At 45.8% G+C, this 21,654-nt stretch overlaps 1 pseudogene across 1 annotated transcript; it reads right to left on the bottom strand.

Moving 5' to 3' along the window:
• Window positions 1-7,682: 7,682 nt before the first annotated feature.
• On the bottom strand, window positions 7,683-8,441 carry LOC311607269 (large ribosomal subunit protein uL18-like; annotated as a pseudogene). Its single transcript has one exon. The product of its transcript is annotated as a large ribosomal subunit protein uL18-like (transcript).
• Between the last annotated feature and the right edge of the window lie 13,213 nt (window positions 8,442-21,654).

Here is a 21,654-nt window from a genome sequence, read left to right as displayed (position 1 = left end):
TGTATTAATGAAAAAAACAACACAACAATAATGATAGCTGGTGTTTACTGAGTTTGCTGTAAGCTTGGCATTGATCTTGGAACTTTACATAAATTATATGACTGAATCCCCGAGACTAGGAGGAGAGGATTATTAGGATTCCCATTCATAGATAACTAGACCAAGGTATAAACCTGACAAATCTCAAGTGAAAGCCATTCAGTACCCACTGGGACACATAAAAACCGGTAGCACTAGGCTCCAAGCCCAGGAAGGCAGTCCCTGGGGGCCAGGACTTCAGTGAAATACAGTATATGACAGCATACTCACACATACGCACTCACAACTCCGCCCAAAGTGCTCTAACTCCAGGAGGAGTTAGAGTCTCTCAAGTGACCAAGAAAAGCTTACCTTAAGCTCTGTGAGCCAGATGGCACTAACTTTTGGGTTGACCTCAAGAAATCAATTTTTGCCGTGGGAACTCAATGAATATTCTTGATAGTGACATACAAACATCCAGAAATGTAATTACTCCTCCCAAGAAGCAAGAAATATCTGCAGGAATCAAGTGTTCTCAATAAGTGGGCAGCAACATGCTGTCTGTCCTTGGGACTACAGTGGGGAAGATGCCACCTCTGTTCCTGCCTGGTTAAAGCATTTGGCAGTCCGAAGAAGAAGAAGAAGAAGAAGAAGGAGAAGGAGAAGGAGAAGGAGAAGGAGAAGGAGAAGGAGAAGGAAAAGGAGAAGGAGAAGGAGAAGGAGAAGGAGAAGGGGAGGAAAAAGAAGAAGAAAAAGAAGGAGGAGGAGGAGGAGGAGGAGGAGGAGGAGGAGGACATCAGTGAGCTGTAGTAAATAATTAAGGGAGCCATGACTAGACAGCCATGCACTCCAAAGACAAATGCAGAGTGAAGGCTGAAGGAGAACTGGTAAATTCCCCTAAAACCATGGCATCCTTTGTGGAATTTGAACTGAAGGCTTTGAAACGAAATCCTAGGTCACTTGCTAAATATCATTGAATTAAGACAAGGGAAATGAGGTAATGCTTGCAAAGCAGAGAAACGCGTGGCAGTCTCTTTTATACTCCCAGAAGTGGGAGAAAGTTGAAATGCGCTCCAAACACTCAAGGACAAGATTCCGAGCCCACTTTGCTGCAGTACTGACCACACTGGCCAGATTGTCCGGGTGCTTGCTCACTTCCATGAAGCTAACTAAATACAGCCATGGAGGGCACAGATTGGCAGCCAGGACAAATACCCCACCTGGAGCCTGGTCAGGGAGAAAAACCAAAAACCGTGTATCCTGCCAGAGCCCAGACACACGTGGGCAGCTACAACAGCCAACGACACTACCCCTCTCTGGGAGTTCCCCACCCCCACCAATCAACACATTTCTTAAAGTAGCCTGGGGCTGATGGAGCTCCCAATCAGGCCTGGCTTGGACTGTGAATGGCTCTAGTCTGCCAGTGCTGGCTAACGTGATTAGGTGCAGAACATTAGCCAAATCAAAGGGATGAGGAGCAAGGAGCCAGGAAGCCGGAGGTGAAAGGAGGAAAAAAAAAACGATTGCAGAGTTTACCAGGGGGGAAAGAAAGCTGGGGAAAGGCCTCTGGCACCCCAAGAGGGAAGAAATTCAAAGTTGAAGGAATAACAAATGATTCATCATCGCTCTGTCAAACAGCTGGTCAGGCAGTCAACCGATACCGAATGTGAGCTTCATGCACGCCGCCGCCGATACCTGATCCTGCCCTCATTCGACTCGATTCCGACTTGAGAGGTGACTCCAAAATGAACGCAGAGGAGCCTTGTGATGGAGACAGCCACCAAGATAGCACACACTTTCACAAAAGATATTCTCAAAGGAAGACGGAAGCAGGATGAGTCAAGTTGTAGGGTGAATCCTGAGTCAGCTTGGCAAAGCCATGGATCTGAATGGTTTGGCCAAATGCTAGTCTACACGTTCCTCTGAAGGTGGTCTTTAGCTGGACTTAACACCTAAGGGAGCCGACTGAGCAAAGCAGGCTCTCCTTCCACAATTTAGGTGGAGGTCTTTAAAGCGTAAATTGAGTTAACTGAGAAGGAAGCAATTCCGCCCTGAGACTGAAACATGGTGCGGGCTGGCTCCCCGGCTGCACCTGTCTATAGGTTTTGGATTTGCTAGCCCCTATAGCTGTGCCATCTATGTCCCTAAAACAGACTACATCCTGCTCCTCGGGCTTCTTTTTCTCTGGAGAACCGCAATATACACACGGTGAACATACCCAGCGAGGGCAAGGCACGCCCAACGTCCAGGAACACCTGAGAGCCCTGCGTTTCTTAGGGCTGAGGTGTGAGATCAGGACTGGCCAGCAGACTGGGAATTGCGAAGAAGAGACAGAGTGTTGAGGCGGGGAGTGCAGAGGGTCGGTCACGTGTGAGCTGGGTGAGCAGAAACTGAAAGAAAAGGGCCATGCCAGGCAGAGGTCCAGACTCCATGGCAGGAGAAAGGAAAGTCAAAGCTAGATAAGATGATCCTGCCTCTTTTGAAGCCAGACCCCCTCCCAGTGCAGACATCAACACCATCTCCCAGTGCCTAAAGCTGACTACCTCAGGAGTGGGCCACAGCCTCCAGCATCTCCTATAGATCAGCCTGAGAGCCAAGGCTAAGCATCCACACCGTCTCAAAAGGGTTAACTCCTGTCCCGCCCCCCCACCACCACCCCACCGCCACCACCACCCCTCCTGCAGTGGCAATCTTTCCTAATCATTTCCATTTTTATTCCTCTTGAATTCTCCCGCTTCCCCCGTCCCCTTTGTTTTCATGACCTATGGGATCCTGAACTCCAGCTGGAGTCAGAGTGGGCCTTTATACTTGCAGCAGATAGTTAAGCGATTATGCTGTCACTGGGCATCGCCTGGCCTCCCCCATATGGGCTGCTCCCAAGCGAAGCATTTGCTTTCTCCTTTGTTCCATGGACATGGAGTCAAATTGCTCCAGAAAGCAGTACCCTGAGCAGTGGGGCTGGCAGAGGGCAGGGAGCTTGGTTGGGGATCCTCAGCGTCAACCAGGAGGTATTCAAAAGTGGCCTGGACTGTCAGACCTCTTGGCTCTGCTCTGCCCCGTGCTGGCCATGCTGTCACCTCCAAGCGACAGAGAACTCTGTAGCCACCACAGCTCTGGTAGTGGCAAGGGCAGAGTTGTGATGAGGAGGTACATACTGTCCTCCAGGGCTGTCCTAGCCTTGCAGCTATCAGGCAAGCAGAGGAGAAGGAAGTACAGCCTCGTGGACTTTATGTGACGTCACACCTCAGCGAGAACATCGAGGAGAATCTCTAATAACAGCTTGTTATGGCCACTGTAACAAATTGCCACAAGCCTGCTTGCTTAGATGATAAAAAGGTATTCTCTCGTGGGCCCAGAAGGAGGAAGTCTACGCCTGGGAACACAGCTGGACTCAGGAGACTGTTAGGGTCCAGCAGAGAATCTATCTCTTGTCTCTTCCCACCTCTGGTGGTTGCCAACACTCTTTGACTATTGGCTGCACAACCTGGTTGGTCACTGCCTCCAAGGCCACGTGGTCTTTCCAGCTCTTTGCATCAGGTATCTCTCTGCCTCTCTTCTCTAAGGACTCTAGCAATGGCCATTAGAGTCTACTTGCGTAGTCCTGAAATATCTCATGTCAAGAGCAGTCACTTTGCCGCAGGTTCCAGGAATTGGGAGGTGGAGACCTTCAGGAGGGTGTTATTCGGCAATGGCTGTCCCATAGCCTTCCTTCTGTCTACTTTGTTTCAGAGCAGGAAATAAGGCAAAGAAGGGAGGTGGGGGCTAGTTTTTTCTCTCTCTCAAATGCCAAATGCTTTTGTATTGAAAAAGAATTCAGGCCTCAGATGACTAGGGGTCAGGTCCTTTCCAGCCACAGAAGTCAAAAGGAAGAGAGTAGAAAAGGTTGACCTTAACATCCCCTTATCAGGAGTACCCAGCAGAACTAAGTCATGGAGAGGGGTCTAGACTAAACCTAGCATTTATTTTCTAACAAGGTGGGTTTGAACAAGGACTGTACCGAACCCTCGACTCCCAAATCCGCAAAGTAGACCCAGTAACCTCTCCCCGCCACACAATAACCCCTCCCCCTACACAATAACCCCTCCCCCAACACAATAACCCCTCCCCCGACACAATAACCCCTCCCCCGACACAATAACCCCTCCCCCAGTGAAGGATTGTAATGATGCAGACTTAGCGTTCCTTACGTGCAAGACAACGCGGTCAACATTTTACAATATGCTCTAATCCTTAATAGAGTAAGATTAGATTAATTCCCAAGTTCTACAGATGAAGAGTCTTATGTATAGAAGTGACACAAGTCCACCCTCCCCAGCCCGATTCCTCTCAACAACAGTCTTACATTTATAGAATGCTCGCTGCTTTTGCAAAACACGTTCACTTCCATCACTGGGTTAGAAATCCTCAGTGTAAGATGAACCTGACTCTGGGTGTCATAACAAACCCCAGAGAAATAAGCTGGAAGAGTCTGTGTGGGAGGGCAATCTGAGTGGGAACGGCCCCCACAGGCTCATGTGCTTCGTTCTCAGTTGGTTGAACCGTTTTTGGAAGGATCAGGAGGTGTGGTCTTGGAGGAGATGTCACTGGTGGTGAGAGTTGAGGTCTCAAAAGCCCACACCATTCCCAGTTAGCTTTCTCATTGCCAGTTCTATGCCTACAGGCCTGCAGCTATCTCCACCCCCACCCCCACCCCCACCCCCACCCCCACCCCCACCCCCGACCATAAGGGTCACGGACACTAACCTTCTGAAACCGTAAGCTCCCCCCCTCCCACGCCAAAAAAAAAAATCTTTTTCCTACAAGTTGGCTTGGCTGTGGTGTCTCTTCAGGGCAATAGAGAAGTAACTAAGATTCTCTGGTTCCAGGACCATGCCCACTTGTCATCACACCTGCTGTCTCTGCCCCCATGGCTTACACGCGAAATCTGCAGGGACAGAGGGATTGCCAGACCAGCCAATAGCTCCCACTTTAACCCGCTTTACCACATTAGCACATCTAATGGCCTCAGCCCGAAGTGGCAGCTAACATTTATTGTCCTCAGTGTGTAAATGAAGGAACTCAGGCACACTAGGAAATTTTCCAGTTTGTCCAACAGTGCGTGGGAGGGCCAGGATACTAATCCGGGTCCGCAGACAGCCACGGCAGCGCTGCCAGGATACGAATCCGGGTCCACAGACAGCCAAGGCAGCGCTGCCACGAACTTCTGCTCTCAGATCTGCGAGTCCGCGAAGGCCCATCAAAAACCACGCAAGCACCAGGACCTGAGTTCAGATTCCCAGACCCTGCTTAAAAGTCAAGTACGGTAGCACAGGCCTATAAACCCAGCCCTGGAGAATCAGAGACAGAAGCTAGTCTGGCAAATCTGGCAGCTCCAGGTTCAGTGAGAGACAGTATCTCAAAACATGAGAAGAGTCGCACACTGCTGCAGACACACCTGATGGTGTGAGCTCTCTCCATAACAGAGAACCCAAGGCAAAATGTAAGCAAATTCACCTTTAGACAAAACTGGAGAGTTCTTTGAATTTTCTATAGCTACACATTTGGAGCATGCGCGCATGCGCGCGCGCGCGCGTGTGTGTGTGTGTGTGTGTGTGTGTGTGTGTGTGTTAGCCTCACAGACAGTGACAAACACTCCAGATGGCTCTCCAGGAATCTGACTTCAGGCCTCCTCTGCTGCACCTAGGCCATCAAAGAGACTTTGAGTTTAAAATTTGAGTAAGTTAACAATATAACTGTTCTCTATTTATTTCCCTTCTGACTGTGACAAATAACCCTAGGGAATCCTTGCCGCATGCGTTTCACACCAAGATGGCTGCTAGGGTGTTTATACAAGGTAGTTGTGCCCCAACCTTATAGAGCGTGTTCCAAAGAGACACAGGTGCCCCCTGCTGTCGTTCAAAGTGGTACCACTTACCTTACCCAGATGGGAGATAGCGCAATGTTTCCTGGGAAGGTTTAAAGCTATACTATGAGCATCAGCCCATCTGTCTGATGATCAGGAATAGACTAACCCTACAAAATGTCTTAGGGAGGTCTCCAGTCTGATCCCTGCGTTGTGTAAGCAACAAACTGAAGCGCAGTCACATAAAATATTTTTCTAAGATTTTACAGCTACACAATACACTGCTTGCTAGTGTTGGCATACTAGGCAACAGATAAGCTTTCATACACAGGGCATCTAAAAGGCCACTGAAGTGTTAAATGGAACACTAGAACTCACATCTGTCATCAGTGATGCTGTAAGACAAGAAAGAATTACAGGTCCAAGACCGTGGGGAAGGGGGGAGCCCAGGAAAAGTCACTGTGATGTTTGAGGCCACTTTTTCCCAGATTCCAGAAGCTCCGCCTACTCCAGTGGAGGTGTCTATAAAGTTAACAAACCTTTGAAAGATTGATTGAAGCTGATAAAAATGTCAGGTTTTGGCTAGGATATAGGAGATACAGAACGTTATCCTACAAGGTTTACGCACAAGTGTTGTTGTCCTCCTAAGGATTAAGAGCCAGGTTTGAACCATTCATTCCTGGATAACAGTGACAGATTCTAAGATGTAAACTAAATTCACTCTTGATACTGCTTTTTCTAAAATGTGAACAAAATTCTGTCTACAGTGAGTTAAGTTTATACTAGTTTTAAATGATCTCTCACATTTGTTCATATATAATACCTGCTTCTTAATAAAAAATTAACCATACAGAGTGCTGTTTCTAATTATCTATATTACCAGTATTATCAGTATGCCTGGCTAGCAACCAATTAAAACACTGACACTTGTTATATTTTAAAATAGCCTTAGTTAACCTGGAGTAAGGCAGACATTAATCCTCTAAACTATTTCTCATAGTGGGGCAGGTATGGGATTCCTGCCCCAATCCCATGGTGTCTGCTTCTAATAATTTCTATCAAGCTACCTCCCATCCATAATCCCAAATACTTGCTAATGTTCTTCATCTGGGCCAAATCTCCATCCATGCTGGCCATGTGTTTCTCTTCCTCCTAACCCATGGCGGCTTTTCTCTCTTCCCTCCTCGGGACCCTCTTCCTCTTCTTCCTCTCCAGTTCCTATCCTGTCTCCTCCCCTGCCCCTCCCCAAACTTAGCCATACCTCTATCTCCTCTGCCCTGCCCAGGTGGGATGGCTTTTTATTAATCAAAAAGTGGGTCACAGAGATAGCAAGCAGTAGGTAGCATCGTTAGACCATCCCCCAACAACAGAGGACATAGAGAATAGAGCCATTGGGTAGACTTGGAAATAGAAATTTATAATATTTCAAGGAATTTGAAACCATGGTGGGAAATTCTAACAATCAATTTGAATTTTTTTGAGTGTGTGGTTTAATTTTTTCAGTATTTTATTTTATTAAAAATATATTTTTACATAATATATTGTTATTATGGTTTCCCTTGCCTAACGCCTTCCAGATCCTCTCTACTCACTCAAATATATGCCCTTTCTAGCTCTCTCTCTCTCATTATAAGACAGTCAGATGATGATGATGACGATGATGATGATGATGATAAAAAGATAAAACAAATCAAAGTAAGACAAAACAAACAGAAAAAACAAAGCAAAAGCACAAGAAATACATACTAAGTCAGAAACTAAAAGAAGCAAATAAATACTAAAACAAAAAAAAAGGAAAAAATTAAATTCAATGAATGGTTTTTTAGCTGCTTTTAATAGCCCATTCCTGAGCTCTGGGGGAGCTTGCCTTCTTTTGAGCAACTCGATCTTTACTCTGCTCAAGGGACATTTTGGGACAGTCCCACCTCTGCTTCTCCACTTCTCTCTTGGGCTTCTTCTCATAGACTGGAGTCTCTCAAATAGCAGCATGAGCTTCTGTGTACATCTCCTCCATCTTGTGGGGAGTTATGTTATTCCTTATATATGATGTACGGAGGCAACTGTTTCTTATAAGCATCCTCATCTTCCTGCATTAGGTATCACTTGCAGTCTGTGACATTCTAACTCATGCTGTGCCTCCCACGTACGTCCGCATTTGAACTTCTTGTTTTCAGAGTCATAACCAGGGAACTGTGTGGTACTGTGAGGGATAGACAAGCCTCCACCCACAGCTTACTTCAGTGCCCCAAGAACTTTATTGCCAGTTGTAGTTCGGGCAAGATCTGCATTGAAATAGCAAGTGAAGGCATCAGGCTGACCATCAGTGCTTTCCGCATTGTATTCACCTCCGGTCACCTCCACTTGGCCTTCCTAGATCTTGTCCGTGCCAAACCTATTGAGAGGCCTGTGGGCCAGCAGCAGGCCAGTACGATAGGCCACAGGACAATTTCTCAGGCCAACTGTCACACTGTACTTTGGCAGTTCATATGCGTATGCTGTGCAGACTATCATGTCCCCTTCTATACAGGCATACCCAGTCTGGCAGATGATGTCTCTGCTGGTGACTCGGACTGTCATCCTGTACTTGGGTGTGCTGTACTTAATTTTGTCCTGGATTGTCAGTTGCTTCCAGGCATAGTAGTCAGTTTTACCCTCTCACCACCTTCTAGATCTCACTTGGTATCTCTTAAAGTAGGCCCTACTCTTGACAACTTTCACGAACCCCACCCTGTGGAATAGAAACCAGCAGCTACTGCTCCACTCAGACCTGCAAGCCCTCAATGGACCATTTTGAGAGTAGCTTCAATGTAACCAAAATGTTAGTTGATAATCCAGAAATTCACCCACAAGAAAAACCTGCCAAAGAATGCAATGAAGGATAAAACAAGGAACATACAAGATAAATTAAGACTTATTACACAGGAAGAAAAGGTTGAAAGTGACCAGAGAAGAGGAGGGATAAGGAAGGGCTGGTACAGAAGAGTATTTAAGAGTATTTCCCTAAACTAGAGAAAGACTAGAGAAGGAGGAGGAGGAGGAGAAAGAGGAGGAGGAAGAGGAGGAGGGAAGGAAGAGAAGGAAGAGGGGGAGGAAGAGGAGGAAGGAGGAGAAGGAGAAAGAGGAGGAGGAGGAGAAAGAGGAGGAGGAAGAGGAGGAGGGAAGGAAGAGAAGGAAGAGGGGGAGGAAGAGGAGGAAGGAGAGGAAGAGGAAAAGGAGGAGAAGGAGAAAGAGGAGGAGGAGGAAGAGGAACTCAGAAGTTATTTACACTGAGTCTAAAAGTAGGGTGCTATAGATATAAATAAGTAAATCTCAAGAGCATCTAATAACGGGCTAGGTTAGGCAGGGGCAGGTGGGCTTCTTTCACTTGAAAGACACAGAAAATATGAGCTAAACCACGAAAACAACAGAACTCAAATCTGACTCTTACCAGAACTTTGCAAGGATGACCATGACCTAACAACATCTTTAAAAAGCCAAGATAGTTAGCACTCTAAAAATCCTATACCCAGCTAAAATGTCTTTCAAACATGTCAGCAAGACCCAGGCATGGTAACACACTCCCATAAGCCCAGCTCCAGAGGTAGAAAAAAGAAAATCATGGGTTCAAGGTCAATCTGGGCTACAGAAGGAATTCCAGGCCAAGTTGAAAATTACTTGTTCATGATATTGGAGCTTTTGTCTTTTCTTCTTCTCCTGGTCAATCTGGCAAGAGATTTATCAATTTTATTGATCTTTGAAGCCATCAGCTTTTGTTTTCAGTAATCTTCCTTTAACGGTTTTCTTACATTTTAGAGTGAATTTAATTGCAAGATTTAGAATTCTTATGCTGACTTTGAGCCTCCTTTGTCATTTTAATTTTTTAATGTAGGAATCAAAGTTACAAGTCTTTCCTCTTGTCAGCCTTCACTTCTGTATATTTTATACTACAAAGCTCCCTTTAGGGCTGGAGAGATGGCTCAGAGGTTAAGAGCCCTGGAGCCCTGGCTGCTCTTCCAGAGGTTGTGAGTTCAATTCCCAGCAACTACATGATGGCTTACAACCATCCATAATGAGATCTGGTGCCCTCTTCTGGCCTGCAGCAGTTATATGCAGGTAGAACACTATATATGTAATAAATAAGTAAAAATTTAAAAAAAAAAAGGTCCCTTTAAATACCCTCAAAGCTGCTCCCAACAGGTCTTAATTGATTATATTTTCTTTCTTTTTTTTTTTTCAACACAAATATTTTTTAATTTTTCCCTTCATTATCACTTTGACTCATGAGTATTTTAAGTATGCTATTTAATTTCCAGATATTTGGGGGTTTCTAAAGATCTGTCTGGATTAAGTTCTAATGTGGTTGCTTCACAAAAAGAGAACAGAATTTAATTTGAAGCTTATTAAATTTACTGAGGTTCACCCTATGGTCCTGATAAATTTATCTTAGTAAAAAGGTGAATACACTGGAAACGTGAAAATAATGTATATTCTACTGCTATTGGGTAATGTGATTTATAAATGTCAATTAGTGTAGGCTGGTTTATAGGGTTGTCCAAGCCGCCTACATTTCTACTGATTTTCTGTCCACTTGTTACATTAAGTACTAAAAGAGAGGCATTGACATTTCTGACTATAATTGTGTATTTATCTACTTGTAGCTCCCCCAGATTTTGCTTTCATGTGTTTCAAATGAAGATTTAACACTTTCAGCACTATTAACTAATATCCTTTATTTTTGTTAATATTCTTTATCAGAAATCTATTAAAATATCCACTCCTACTTTCTTTGTCTAGGGATAGCATGATAAACCTTTCCCATCCTTTTATTTATTTATTTATTTATTTATTTATTTATTTACTTACTTACTTACTTACTTACTTATCTTTCATTCCAAGTCATATCACACACACACACACACACACACACACACATAGAAATGTTCTAGATTTGTATGCATCAACATTGGGTTTAATTAAATATTTGGACTTTAATTGACCAGACTGTCATTGGTCTCCTAATTTTCTGTCCATATACTAGATTCCCTTTTACATCTCTCCCACATTTCTTCTAGATGATTTGAATAATCTTTTCATTTTAATTCAGTTTTTTTGCTGGCTGATTATATATAAGGTGGTTTAAATGAGATGACTCCCATATTCTCCAGAATTTGAATACTTGTGTGCAGTTTGTGACGCTGCTTGGGGAGGCTTAGTGGGTATGGCCTTGCCGGAGAAAGTACATCCCAGGGGCCGATGTTGGGGTTTTAAAAGCCTCACACCATTCCCCAGTTCACTCTCTGTTTCCTGCTTGTGTTTGAACAGATCCTCAGTGGTTTCCTGATACCATGCATCCCCGCCATGATGCTGAGGGACACTTATCTGGAACTGCAAGGCCAAATAAACCCTTCCTTCACTAAGTTGACTCAGTTATAGTGTTTTATCAAATCAATAGAAAGGTAACCAATACAATACATAACTTGTTTTATTTTTATGTAATTATAGCCTTGTTTAATTTGAATAGTATCTTTAATATTTATTCATCTTCAGCTTCTCATAGTCTACCTTTAAACGATATGACATTTTGTATATAGAGTGCAATGGTTGATTTTTAATATGCCAATTTGACCAGCCTATGAGACACCCACATAACTAATGAAAACTTCATTTCCAGTGTGTCTGTAAGGGTGCATCTAGAAAAACATTATCAATTGAGTTATCAAGCCAAGCAAAGAGGAAGAAGTGTTGCTAATGTAGATGGACACTTCCCATTCTTGAAGCTGAGCAGAAAAAAAGGGTGATGAGTGATGGGAGGGCAATTTCTTTCCCTCTTCTTGAACTGAGACATTTGGACCCTGCCTTCAGATTTTGGAGGTATCTCACCAGCAGCCCATACCTGTATGCCATAGCTCACCTGCTCCTCAGGCCTTTGAACTCAGACTCTGTCACACCCTGAGCTTTCCTGTGGACAATCAACCACGGAACTTCTTGGCCTCCGTAACTATGTTAGTCAATTTCCACAGAAGTCTCTTCTTATAGTCTATACACGGATGTCTATTCTGCCGTTCATACAGTCAAGTTCTTTTACTGTAACACATTGTAGTATTTGTATCTTCTATGTCTCTTTTTAACATACCCCGTCTTCCCACTACCTTCTTGAGCTTAAAGCAGTTATACCTATTTTAGTGTCTTTGTCCATAAGTTCTATATTTGTGAACATTCTAAGTTGTTTTCTATTGCTAGAAATTCTAAGACAGTTTTCCCAACTTCTTTGCATGTTTTATAATTTTTGTTAGGTTTCTAGACATTGTGGATATACGTTGCATATTTGTACCATCCTATAAATATTATGAGCTCCCTTCCAAGGTACCATTAAGTTGCTTGGAAACAGTTTGATCTTTTCTGACTTCCCTTATGTCTTGTTACATGTTATCAACATTTAAGCCTGGGCTAGTTTTTCCCAGTACGTGGGCAAACTTGTTCTCAGTAGTCCACTCAGTCTTTAAAGTGATGAGCTTTTCCATTTTGCAATGGAAGAACTCTGCATCTACTCCTAGCCATAGGTTTTCAGAGGCATTTTCCTCTAACCTCTAGCCTAGAGCAGCATGTTCACAGGCCAGTGCCTGACTAGTACCAGTGTGCCGAGGTTTGGAGTGGGACCAGCAGCTGATCTCTAGAAGGTTTCTCCACTGAGATTTTCCATCAGCGAACTCTGGCCTCCTGACACCCATTACTCATTCTGTCATTCTGGAAACACCGAGAACTGGGAAGATCCTCTAGTCTTCTCTCCCTCCACTGTGACCTGGGAACTCCGAATCATAAGCTAGAGGTAACGTAGACTCACCGTGGAAGCCCCTGTTTCCCCTTCTTTCCTTTACATCTAAAGACTTGAAAAACATTTTTTCACATGTATTGTCCAGGTTGACTGCTGTTGGAGGTGGGAAAGTGAGCCTTGCTCCTCTTACTCCATCCTCGTTAGAAGAGGAAGTCTTCTACCTTTAGGATAGTATCTCCTATAGCTGTTTATATGGTATTCTCACAAGATCACCCCTGCGTTGAAGCTAGGGAGCACAGTCCACTCACCATTACACACAAAGCACACTTGGTTAGTATTAGCGGAATGGAGTTACTGTTGTTGGATGTGCCTCAACAACCCCACCCACACACCAATACCACAGGAGGGACAGTGCTCTTCCATCTAACATAGGGAAGTGGGGACAGAATTTCTGGCTTCTCAAATCACCTCCACTACTAAGAAGATTACAATTTTAGATAGTTTATATAATCTCAACATATGTATCAATGTCATAAATGCAGGTGGCTACTCTTTTTATTTAACAAAATGGTTGTTAAGACAAACTCGAACTCAGAGCAGATACTGCTGAAGCAGCCACGAACCTGAGATTAGGTGGGTCGCAGACCTAGGGGTAAACCTGCTCCATTTATTCTGCTAAAGAAGCAATAAATGAATCTGGATAACATATCGCTATATTCCTGGATCAGCGCTTCCCTCAACCCACACCAGAGACTCTTACAGGAGATGGAATTAACACAGAGACCCACAACCGAGCAATGTAGAGAGAACAGGAGTCTTTGGAACATCAGTCCTGAATGGGATGTCTTCGTCCAACCCTCTTCTTAAAGCTCGGGGACCTGTGTGGAAGAGGAGACAGAAAGCTTGTAAGGGCCAGAGGGCACACAGGCCCCTAACCAGGAAGCTATCCGCAATTCATGGCCATTGGCAAAGGGAAACTCGGTTTTCTGCAGTGGAATCTCACTGGGTGTATTAACCACATTGCAGGGCAGGCCCCACGCCCGGGAGGAGTTACCCAACACAGAGGAGGGAACTCGGGGCGACACTTGTGGACTTCTGCTCTGTTCCACTCTGCTGCAGCAGTTTTGTTTTACTGGCCTTTTGCTTACTGGCTTTGATTTTTGGGTTAATTGGGGGTGTCCTTGGTTTTTGTTTGTTTGGTTGGTTTGTTGGTTGATTGGTTGGTTTTTTGTTTTGTTTTGTTTTGTTTTTTTGTTTTGGCAAGAAAGACAGAAAAAGAAGCTAAAATTGTGGATGAGGTGGAGAGGAGCTTCGAGGAATGGGGGAAAGATGAAAAGCATGACCAAGATGTCAAAACTCATTGCATAGGTTTGTTTGTTTGTTTGTTTCAATAAAAAGGTGCTATTTTTTCCTCCAATTTTCTTTTAAAATGACATATCTGAAAACATGTTTTTAAAGAATATTATTTCATAATCAAGCAACATTATACCCCAAACTGTAAAACGCTAAAACAAGAAAGTACCCAGTCACATTTCATAAAAAGGACAACCGAGCCTGGGAAAGGTTACCTGTCTCTGTGAGGCCACAGAGGCGGCCGCAGCACCAAGCTTCCCCCTCTCTGTTTTCACTACGTATTTCACAACCTCGCTGTGGGACATTTCTATGGGTGAAGTGCACTCTCCTACGTTTTTTTAATTTATTTCAAAAATTGAGAAACCCAAAGGTGGCTTGCATAACCGCCACGGCAGGCAGTGAGACGATTTGCAGACACGGGCAAGATGGAACAGCAGACTCCTCCGGCAGTTGATGGTGCCACACGCTGCAGTGGGAAGCTGGGACACTCCCAGGGAAGGAAAAACCGAGGCCAGCATGTGATTCCAAAGTTCACTACTTAACAGATAATCACTAGAATTAAAACAAACAACACTATGTCTCAGGGCAAAACCCTGACCAGCCAAGACCAAGGGCTTGGCACACAAAACTAATGTCGAGCAGGATGTGGAGGGACGTGTCCAGAGGATGTGAGTGCGGGGCTAAATCTCCTGTGCTCCCGATTGGACGGGGCCAGCAGGCACAAACTACAGAGAAAGGACATTGGAGAACACAGGCCTCAGAACGCAACTCAGTACAAATCCAAGAGGCCGAGGTCCGTGGAAAGATGACCGGCGAGAACCGGATGCTCACGCTCTGTCTGTGTTGCCGTATAGTTCCGGGTTCTCCGGGCCTTCAGCACTGTTCAAAAGCATCCCTTCCAACGAACTCCTTGGCTTTGGGTGAATCGTGGGAAGGGTCACTGTGAGCACGTGCTCATTAGAGCTCCAATTTTTCGTGTAAGCACTTTTTTAAAAAAAGCATTATCTTTATTGTTTTAAACTAAGTGGATAATGTGGGTACGGGTGGGTATTTGCATGGGCGCTGGCGTCCATGGAGTAAGAAGGCGGGAGATGCTCTGGAGCTGGTGTCACAGGTGATTGTAAGCTGCTGATGTGAGCGGCTACCTGCCCTTGGGTCCCACCTGAGAGCAGCACACTCTCTCACCCACTAGGCAGACTCTTTCAAAAGTGATCTACACAACCAGTGCCTTAGAGTTTCGGGAAACTCCCTTCCCCTGGGTTGTTGAGTGCACACCCTCATAAACGGTTGTTGCAACCCTGCTCAGGTGTCCTGAGACAACACACATAGGAAGTGTTTGCTATTCCTAAGACTCATCTCTCAAACTAAAGCAGCTAAGCAAAGACACTTCTTTTTCTCTTTAGCCAAGATTTGGATGCCTAGTATCTGGTTTGAAACATAAATAAATAAAGAAAGAAAGAAAGAAAGAAAGAAAGAAAGAAAGAAAGAAAGAAATAAAGTTAAACTAAAAGAAAGAGGAGAAAAACAAAGAAAAAAAGCAAATTGTGCATATATGTACTTATACATATGAGTATATACAGTGAAGGGAGAGAGAAACATGACACTTAAAGAATACGGGAAATGAAGCCTCAAGTGGACATAGGGAAATATATCTGCGTATCTGTTAGGAGAGGTTACATTGTACCACAGTACTTTTAGACACTCCAAACCTCGGTCCTACAAAATAAGCAAAGGTTTGTTTCTTATTCTCTCCATATGTCCATAGCACACCAATCCCGAGTTCTTCCTTGAAGGCCCAAGCAGAAGCGGCAGCCACCCTACGGAACTCTGCCTGCAGATAGAGCACAAAGAAAAGCGAACGCTAGGTTCTCACAGACGTGCCACTCGTTGACCAGAGCCAAAGGTTACCGTGTGTGCACCGACCTCCGCAGGTCACGTGACTCCGCCGCCAGTGTCCCACAGCGTAACCCTCTCACAAGGAGATAAACAACAGCTCGGTCTATCCAGCATAGCAGGAGAAGGTTTCAAAGAAACCAATCTAGAAAGGTGGCCTAACGTCTAGCAACAAGATTCACTATTGCATTCACTACAGAACCTGTGCTGCTACCCAGAACATTGAGATGCCGGCTCAGATCATCATCGTTATCATCGTCGTTTTCTCAGGGAAGGACACGGAAGTGAGGGGGAAACAGATAAGGGAATTTGGGGTGGGGCGGGGAGCTCCTGTTCAGTTGGCAGAGGCAAATGACACCTGACACAAGACCCTAGGCTACGGATCAATAAGAAACTGTGAATCTTGCTGAGCAAGAGAAAAATCCAGCCTGGGAGAGCCAAGCTTGGGCAGAGGAGGGCCAAGGCCAGGGTATTTCGAAAAGGACACCTGGAGGGACACAAAGGTGCAGAGAGGCGAGAAGACCATTGGTGGAAATAGAGGTCTGGTCACCGGCCCTGAGCGGAAGTGCGGGCACAGACCCTGGCTCTGGAAGTCGCTCTGGAGGCCCCAGCACTTCCTGGCTAGGCTGCAGGCCACTCCTCCACCCCGCCCCCCTCCGGGGACAGCCATCCTCGTCCTCTCCCTCTCCCATGTTGAATGGCAATTAGGAGAAGGTTAACTGAGTGTCTTTCTCCCAGGAATCCGCTTCCACTTTGCAAAATCACAGCGTTCGCAAAAGAAAATCCCGGCTTACACTAACAGGTAGGTCCTGGGAGCCCGTCGTTGGAAGTGGGAGATTGGGCGAATCTTCCCAGCGGGAGATTAATACTCCTCGTTCGGAGTTGCAGCTGAGGCCCATTTGAGTGACAGGCGGCCAGGAGCTGAAAGAGCCGCTTGCCTCCCAGAACTGCTGGCATGCAGGCTTGAAAGAGATTTATTTCAGGATAATTAGCTGGGTGTATTAAAGGTGGTCAGGAAGATCCGCAATTACTGTTTAGCAAACAGAAAGGAGACACACACATTTTTTAAAGCCAAAAAAGTAAAGTTAAACGATTCGCATTTTTCTTCATTTGAAAGTTGTTGAATAATTAGGAAAAAATACTGAATGAATGCGACTTTATTGAATTAAGATGATTGTGAGAAAGTGTCAGGAAGAAAGAAAGAAAGACGGAAATGGTGGGGGGTGGGGGGGAGGGGAAGCAGGCATGAGTAAAAAAGACTGGTGGCAATTTGGTGTGTGCTATCTTACAGTGACTTATTCTTAGTCAAAAGGAAGTTTTAATTTTTTTTTCTGGTTACTTTCTTTTGCCCCCACAAAAAGGGCCCAGCTTTTAAAAAACGAAATGCAATAAAATCCTAAAGCACAGTGTGCAAAACACAAAGTTTCAAATTGAAGAGTAGATCGGAGGAGTGGAGAGCCAGGCTAGCCCCTTCGGCCACGTGCTAACCGCTATCCATCTGGACTTCATCACCTTCTTTGGGGCTAACCTCCATCCATCCTGTCACCTGTCAGCACAGCAGTCTCCTTTATTACTGAAGACAAATTTTCCCAAGGAAGACAGGACAGCTTTATTTGGTTTAAATTTTAATTTGCCTTTTCTAAACCAGGTCTCATCTTGTACCCCAGGCTGGACCTCGGAGTCAGTATGTAGCTAAGGATAACCTTTGTGCCCCTGGTCCCCCTGCCCCTACCTCTACAGAGCAGGGGTTACATGCATGTGCCACCACGCCTGTTTTGAATGGTCCTGGGAGTCAACCCAAGAGCCTTGTGCATTAGATGCATGTACTCTCCAGCCAACTGAAGGACAAGTGAGCACTGCTCATTTGATCCTGACAGGTAGACAATGAGATTTTTCTAAATCATTTGATCTGTGAACCTCATTCAGAATCTGGAATGTCTGAGCAGGACAACACTGTCTTCCCTAATGCATTTGGTTTCCCAGCCCAGCCACAGAGGTTGAGAGCTAGGCAACCATTCTGTATCCTCCTTTCTGGAGGATTCCAGGATTCACCCCTCCCCTCCTCCCCCCTCCCCTCCCCTCCTCCCCCCCTCCCCTCCCCTCCTCCCCCCTCCCCTCCCCTCCTTCCCCCTCCCCTCCCCTCCTTCCCCCTCCCCTCCCCTCCTCCCCCCCTCCCCTCCCCTCCTCCCCGCCTCCCCTCCCCTCCTCCCCCCCTCCCCTCCCCTCCTCCCCCCTCCCCTCCCCTCCCCCCTCCCCTCCCCTCCTCCCCCCCTCCCCTCCTACATGCTGGGGTTACAAGCATATGCTATCACGCCTAGCACACACTTGTCTTTCAGTGCTCAACTTGCACCCCAGGTATTTTTCCCCATACAAGTCTCCTAGCAGACTGCAGGTTTGGTTTGGATGAGCTCAGATCTTGGGCTGGTGTGTTCCAGAAGCCTTCAGAAATGAGTGCCAGGCCCTTGGCTGGGGTATCTAAGGAGAGGGGACACAAACAGACAGGCGAGGACTGTGTGAGAGGAAGGAAGGGCAAATCTGGTCAGGGGTACATACGCACTAACTACTCCATAAAGCTGACAGGTTTACAGAGGAATGCCAAATCTCAGGCCTTGCCTGTTTACATCTCCTGGAAAGGTCTGCAAATTTTTTAAACACGTGAAACAGAAGTTTACATTATTTGTGCAAGCAGGCATGTATAGTGAGAACCCACAGCAGGAGTGAGAAGGCTGCACTCAGACTTCTCCGAGGTTGGGTCTGGGACTTCTGTCGGGTCTTTATCTTTAAGAATTAAGAGTAGTTAGTAGTAGTAGTGGTAGTAATTGCTGAAGAAAACACAGAAACAAAAGCCATGAGAGTTACTGTGGAGGGAGCCTCACTACACATTTCAGGATCCCAAGGACTCCTCCAGGAAGGGGCAGACTCATCAGGGGGCGATCTCTTCTCACCCCTGCAGCCCTAAGTCATTGTGACTCCCCAAATTGCTTATCAGGCCTGTTTCTCACCCCATGACGTCCTGTGGCTACACAGAGAAAGCCCTTGTTCTTGGGGGTCTGACTTTCTTCCTAAGATCACAGCCTCCAGCAGGAGGGGTGTCCTGTGTCTCCTCTGGGTTCCCCACTGAGCCGATCACAGAGCTAGCTCCTGGAGGCACACAGAAGAGAACAGGATCCTGGGAGATGAGGTTCAGCCTCTCGGGCAATGGAGCCTAATTACCCAGTGTTCAAGGGTGTTGACTCGAGGTACGGGTTTATAACGGAAAAAAAATGAAAACAAACTCGATATCAGCAGGAAGTGTTTTACATGAAGCATGCTGACTAGTAATATAGGACAGATGGAAGAAAGAGCTACAGAAAGACAGAGTAGATCTAATCAATGAAAACTTTGTGTCCGACTTTGAGTGCTTTTCACATTAAAAGGGAACATTTTGAACTCCAAACTAACTACACACCTGGTACATGGTACCTTTTCATTCTTAACACAAGTGGAGGGCTGCAGACACACACACACACACACACACACACACACACACACATATATATTTAACTCCCATGGCTCCTTCTTCTGAGCTATGTCAAGGTGCCAGGCTCTGCTGGCCGGACTAGTGTCTTAGTAACAGTTACTACTCCTGAGATGAAAACCCCATGACCAGAAACAAATTGGTAAGGAAAGGGCTTATTTGGCCTGATCTTCCACAGCACTGTTCCTCCCTGGAGTCAGGATAAGACCTCGATTGGGCAGGAACCTGGAGACAGGAGCTGCTGCAGAGGCCACGGAAAGGTAATGCTAACTGGCTTGTTCCTCATGGCTTGCTCACAGGACCACCAGGCCGGGGGTGGCACCACCCACAATGGCCTGGGCCTTCCCACATCAACCACTAAATAAGAATATGCCAACACAATTAGGGTTTTTTATTCTTCCAGAAGGATTGCTTAGTTTTGTAAAGGACTTTGGATGTGTAGATGAGCCCCCCAGCAACTACGAAGAATGTCTCTGGTACTAAGTCCACACTGGGGAATACTAACCTCATCCAAAAGTATCTTCAAAGAAACATCTACAATGACGTGCCTCTAAATACTTGTCTGCCAGGAAGATGATGGGTGGGTAGACAGACAGACGGACCTTCAGAAGTATGAGCTCTGGAGGTGCATGCTCCCCCAGGGATGACTTTGGGGGAGAAGTGGGGATACGCTTCTTAGTTGTTTCAACTGTTTAACAGGAGACTGTATTGACATATTGTTTCTGGGTGTATGTTTACTTTTTACAAATAATAATGATTTAGACAGAAAAAAAGGGAAAATTATGTTTATGTCTTCAGGTTAGTAGCAAAATCCTGGCCCTCTTGAACTTGCAGAAGAAAGTCAGTGTGTTTGTCACCAGATGCCTGGCACACACTGCGCCCTGCAGCCACCCTAGACAGTAGATAATACAACTGTGCAGATGAGAAATTGTAGGCATGGGCGTCTTTAGAATGTCTCCCTAGGTCACACGTGGGCCTGAGTTTTTGTCAGCGCTTGCATCTTGTGCTCAGTTTGGGACAAACACAGGCACCCTCAGCAAAGGGCATCTGTGTCTCTCAGAAATTAGCACAACAAGAGTGTTGCAGCTTTTTCAAAGCCGCGGAGTCAGGCTCCCTCCAGCAGCCGGGATCAACTTTCCTCTGCCCACGGGTGCTGGCCGCAGCTGGCAGCCGGCTCTGTGGCAGGCGTGCCAACCATAAATAAGTTCGAAGGCGGAGTGCAGCCAGGAAGCCAGAGATTTCTAGCCCACTTCCAAGCTTGTTATTTCTTATTATTTCTCGAAAGCGGCCACTGTGCTTTTAAAAACAAGGGGCCTATTTTGCAAGCAGCTCAATAGTCTGTTGGAAACTCAGTGCCGTGTTTGTTTACGGTCGATCCTAGGCCTCACCCTTTGCAATAAATGACCATTGGCGTGGAGCAGAGAGCTTTAGCACTGTTTACCGCCCCTCACTCCAGGAAAGCAGTGGAAATCGGGCATTTGCGATGGTCCAAAATCTGAGAGGGCACTAGGGAAAAAAGATAGTTCTGAACAGAAAAATCTGAAATTTTCTAGGACCAGTGTTAGTAGTAGGTAGGCGCTGAAATAGGGCACATGGTCATATACAAAGGAAAAAAATAAGCATGCCGATTTATCCAGGAAATACCTATTGGTCACAGATTATGTCAAGCATTTTTTTTTCTTTCCGAGACAGGGTTTCTCTGTGTAGCCCTGGCTGTCCTAGACTTACTTTGTAGACCAGCCTAGCCTCAAGCTCACAGAGATCCTCCTGCCTCTGCCTCCTGAATGCTAGGTTTACAGGCATGCGCCACCTCGTCGGGTGTCAAGTACTTCTATAGGCACCCAACTGTATCAATAAAACAATCTGTTCCAGTGAGAGGAATGCCATAGCAAAAATTAGTACTGTGCTGTTTGCATTATGCTTAATAGTATGCTAAGGGCAACAGCAATAATTCGTGTCTGGCCGAAGCTTCATGTGTTTTCGCTTAGAAACTCAAAAGCCTAGAGGAAGCCTAGAAACCATGGTAGCAGCCAATCATTTGTTAGTTGTGATGTGTGAACTCTGAGCACCACTGATCTGATCTTACCAAACCTCCTTGATCATCCTGAGCAACTTGTCCCTTTGTCACTGCCCACCAGTGCAGGCTCCAGTCAGCCAGGGAAGGAGGCTACTACTGACTCTGGTGCTCTGGAGCAGGAGAGCCGCAGCCTCCACACTGACACTCAGAGAGCTCCCACATCCCACTGCCCACCCAGCATGGAGAAAGCAATGCGCTACCAG

Source organism: Acomys minous (genome assembly GCF_964271855.1).
Source record: "Acomys minous genome assembly, chromosome: 10".
NCBI lineage: Eukaryota > Metazoa > Chordata > Mammalia > Rodentia > Muridae > Acomys > Acomys minous.
Note: the sequence above shows the minus strand (reverse complement) of the source record. Positions and strands in the feature narration are given on the sequence as shown.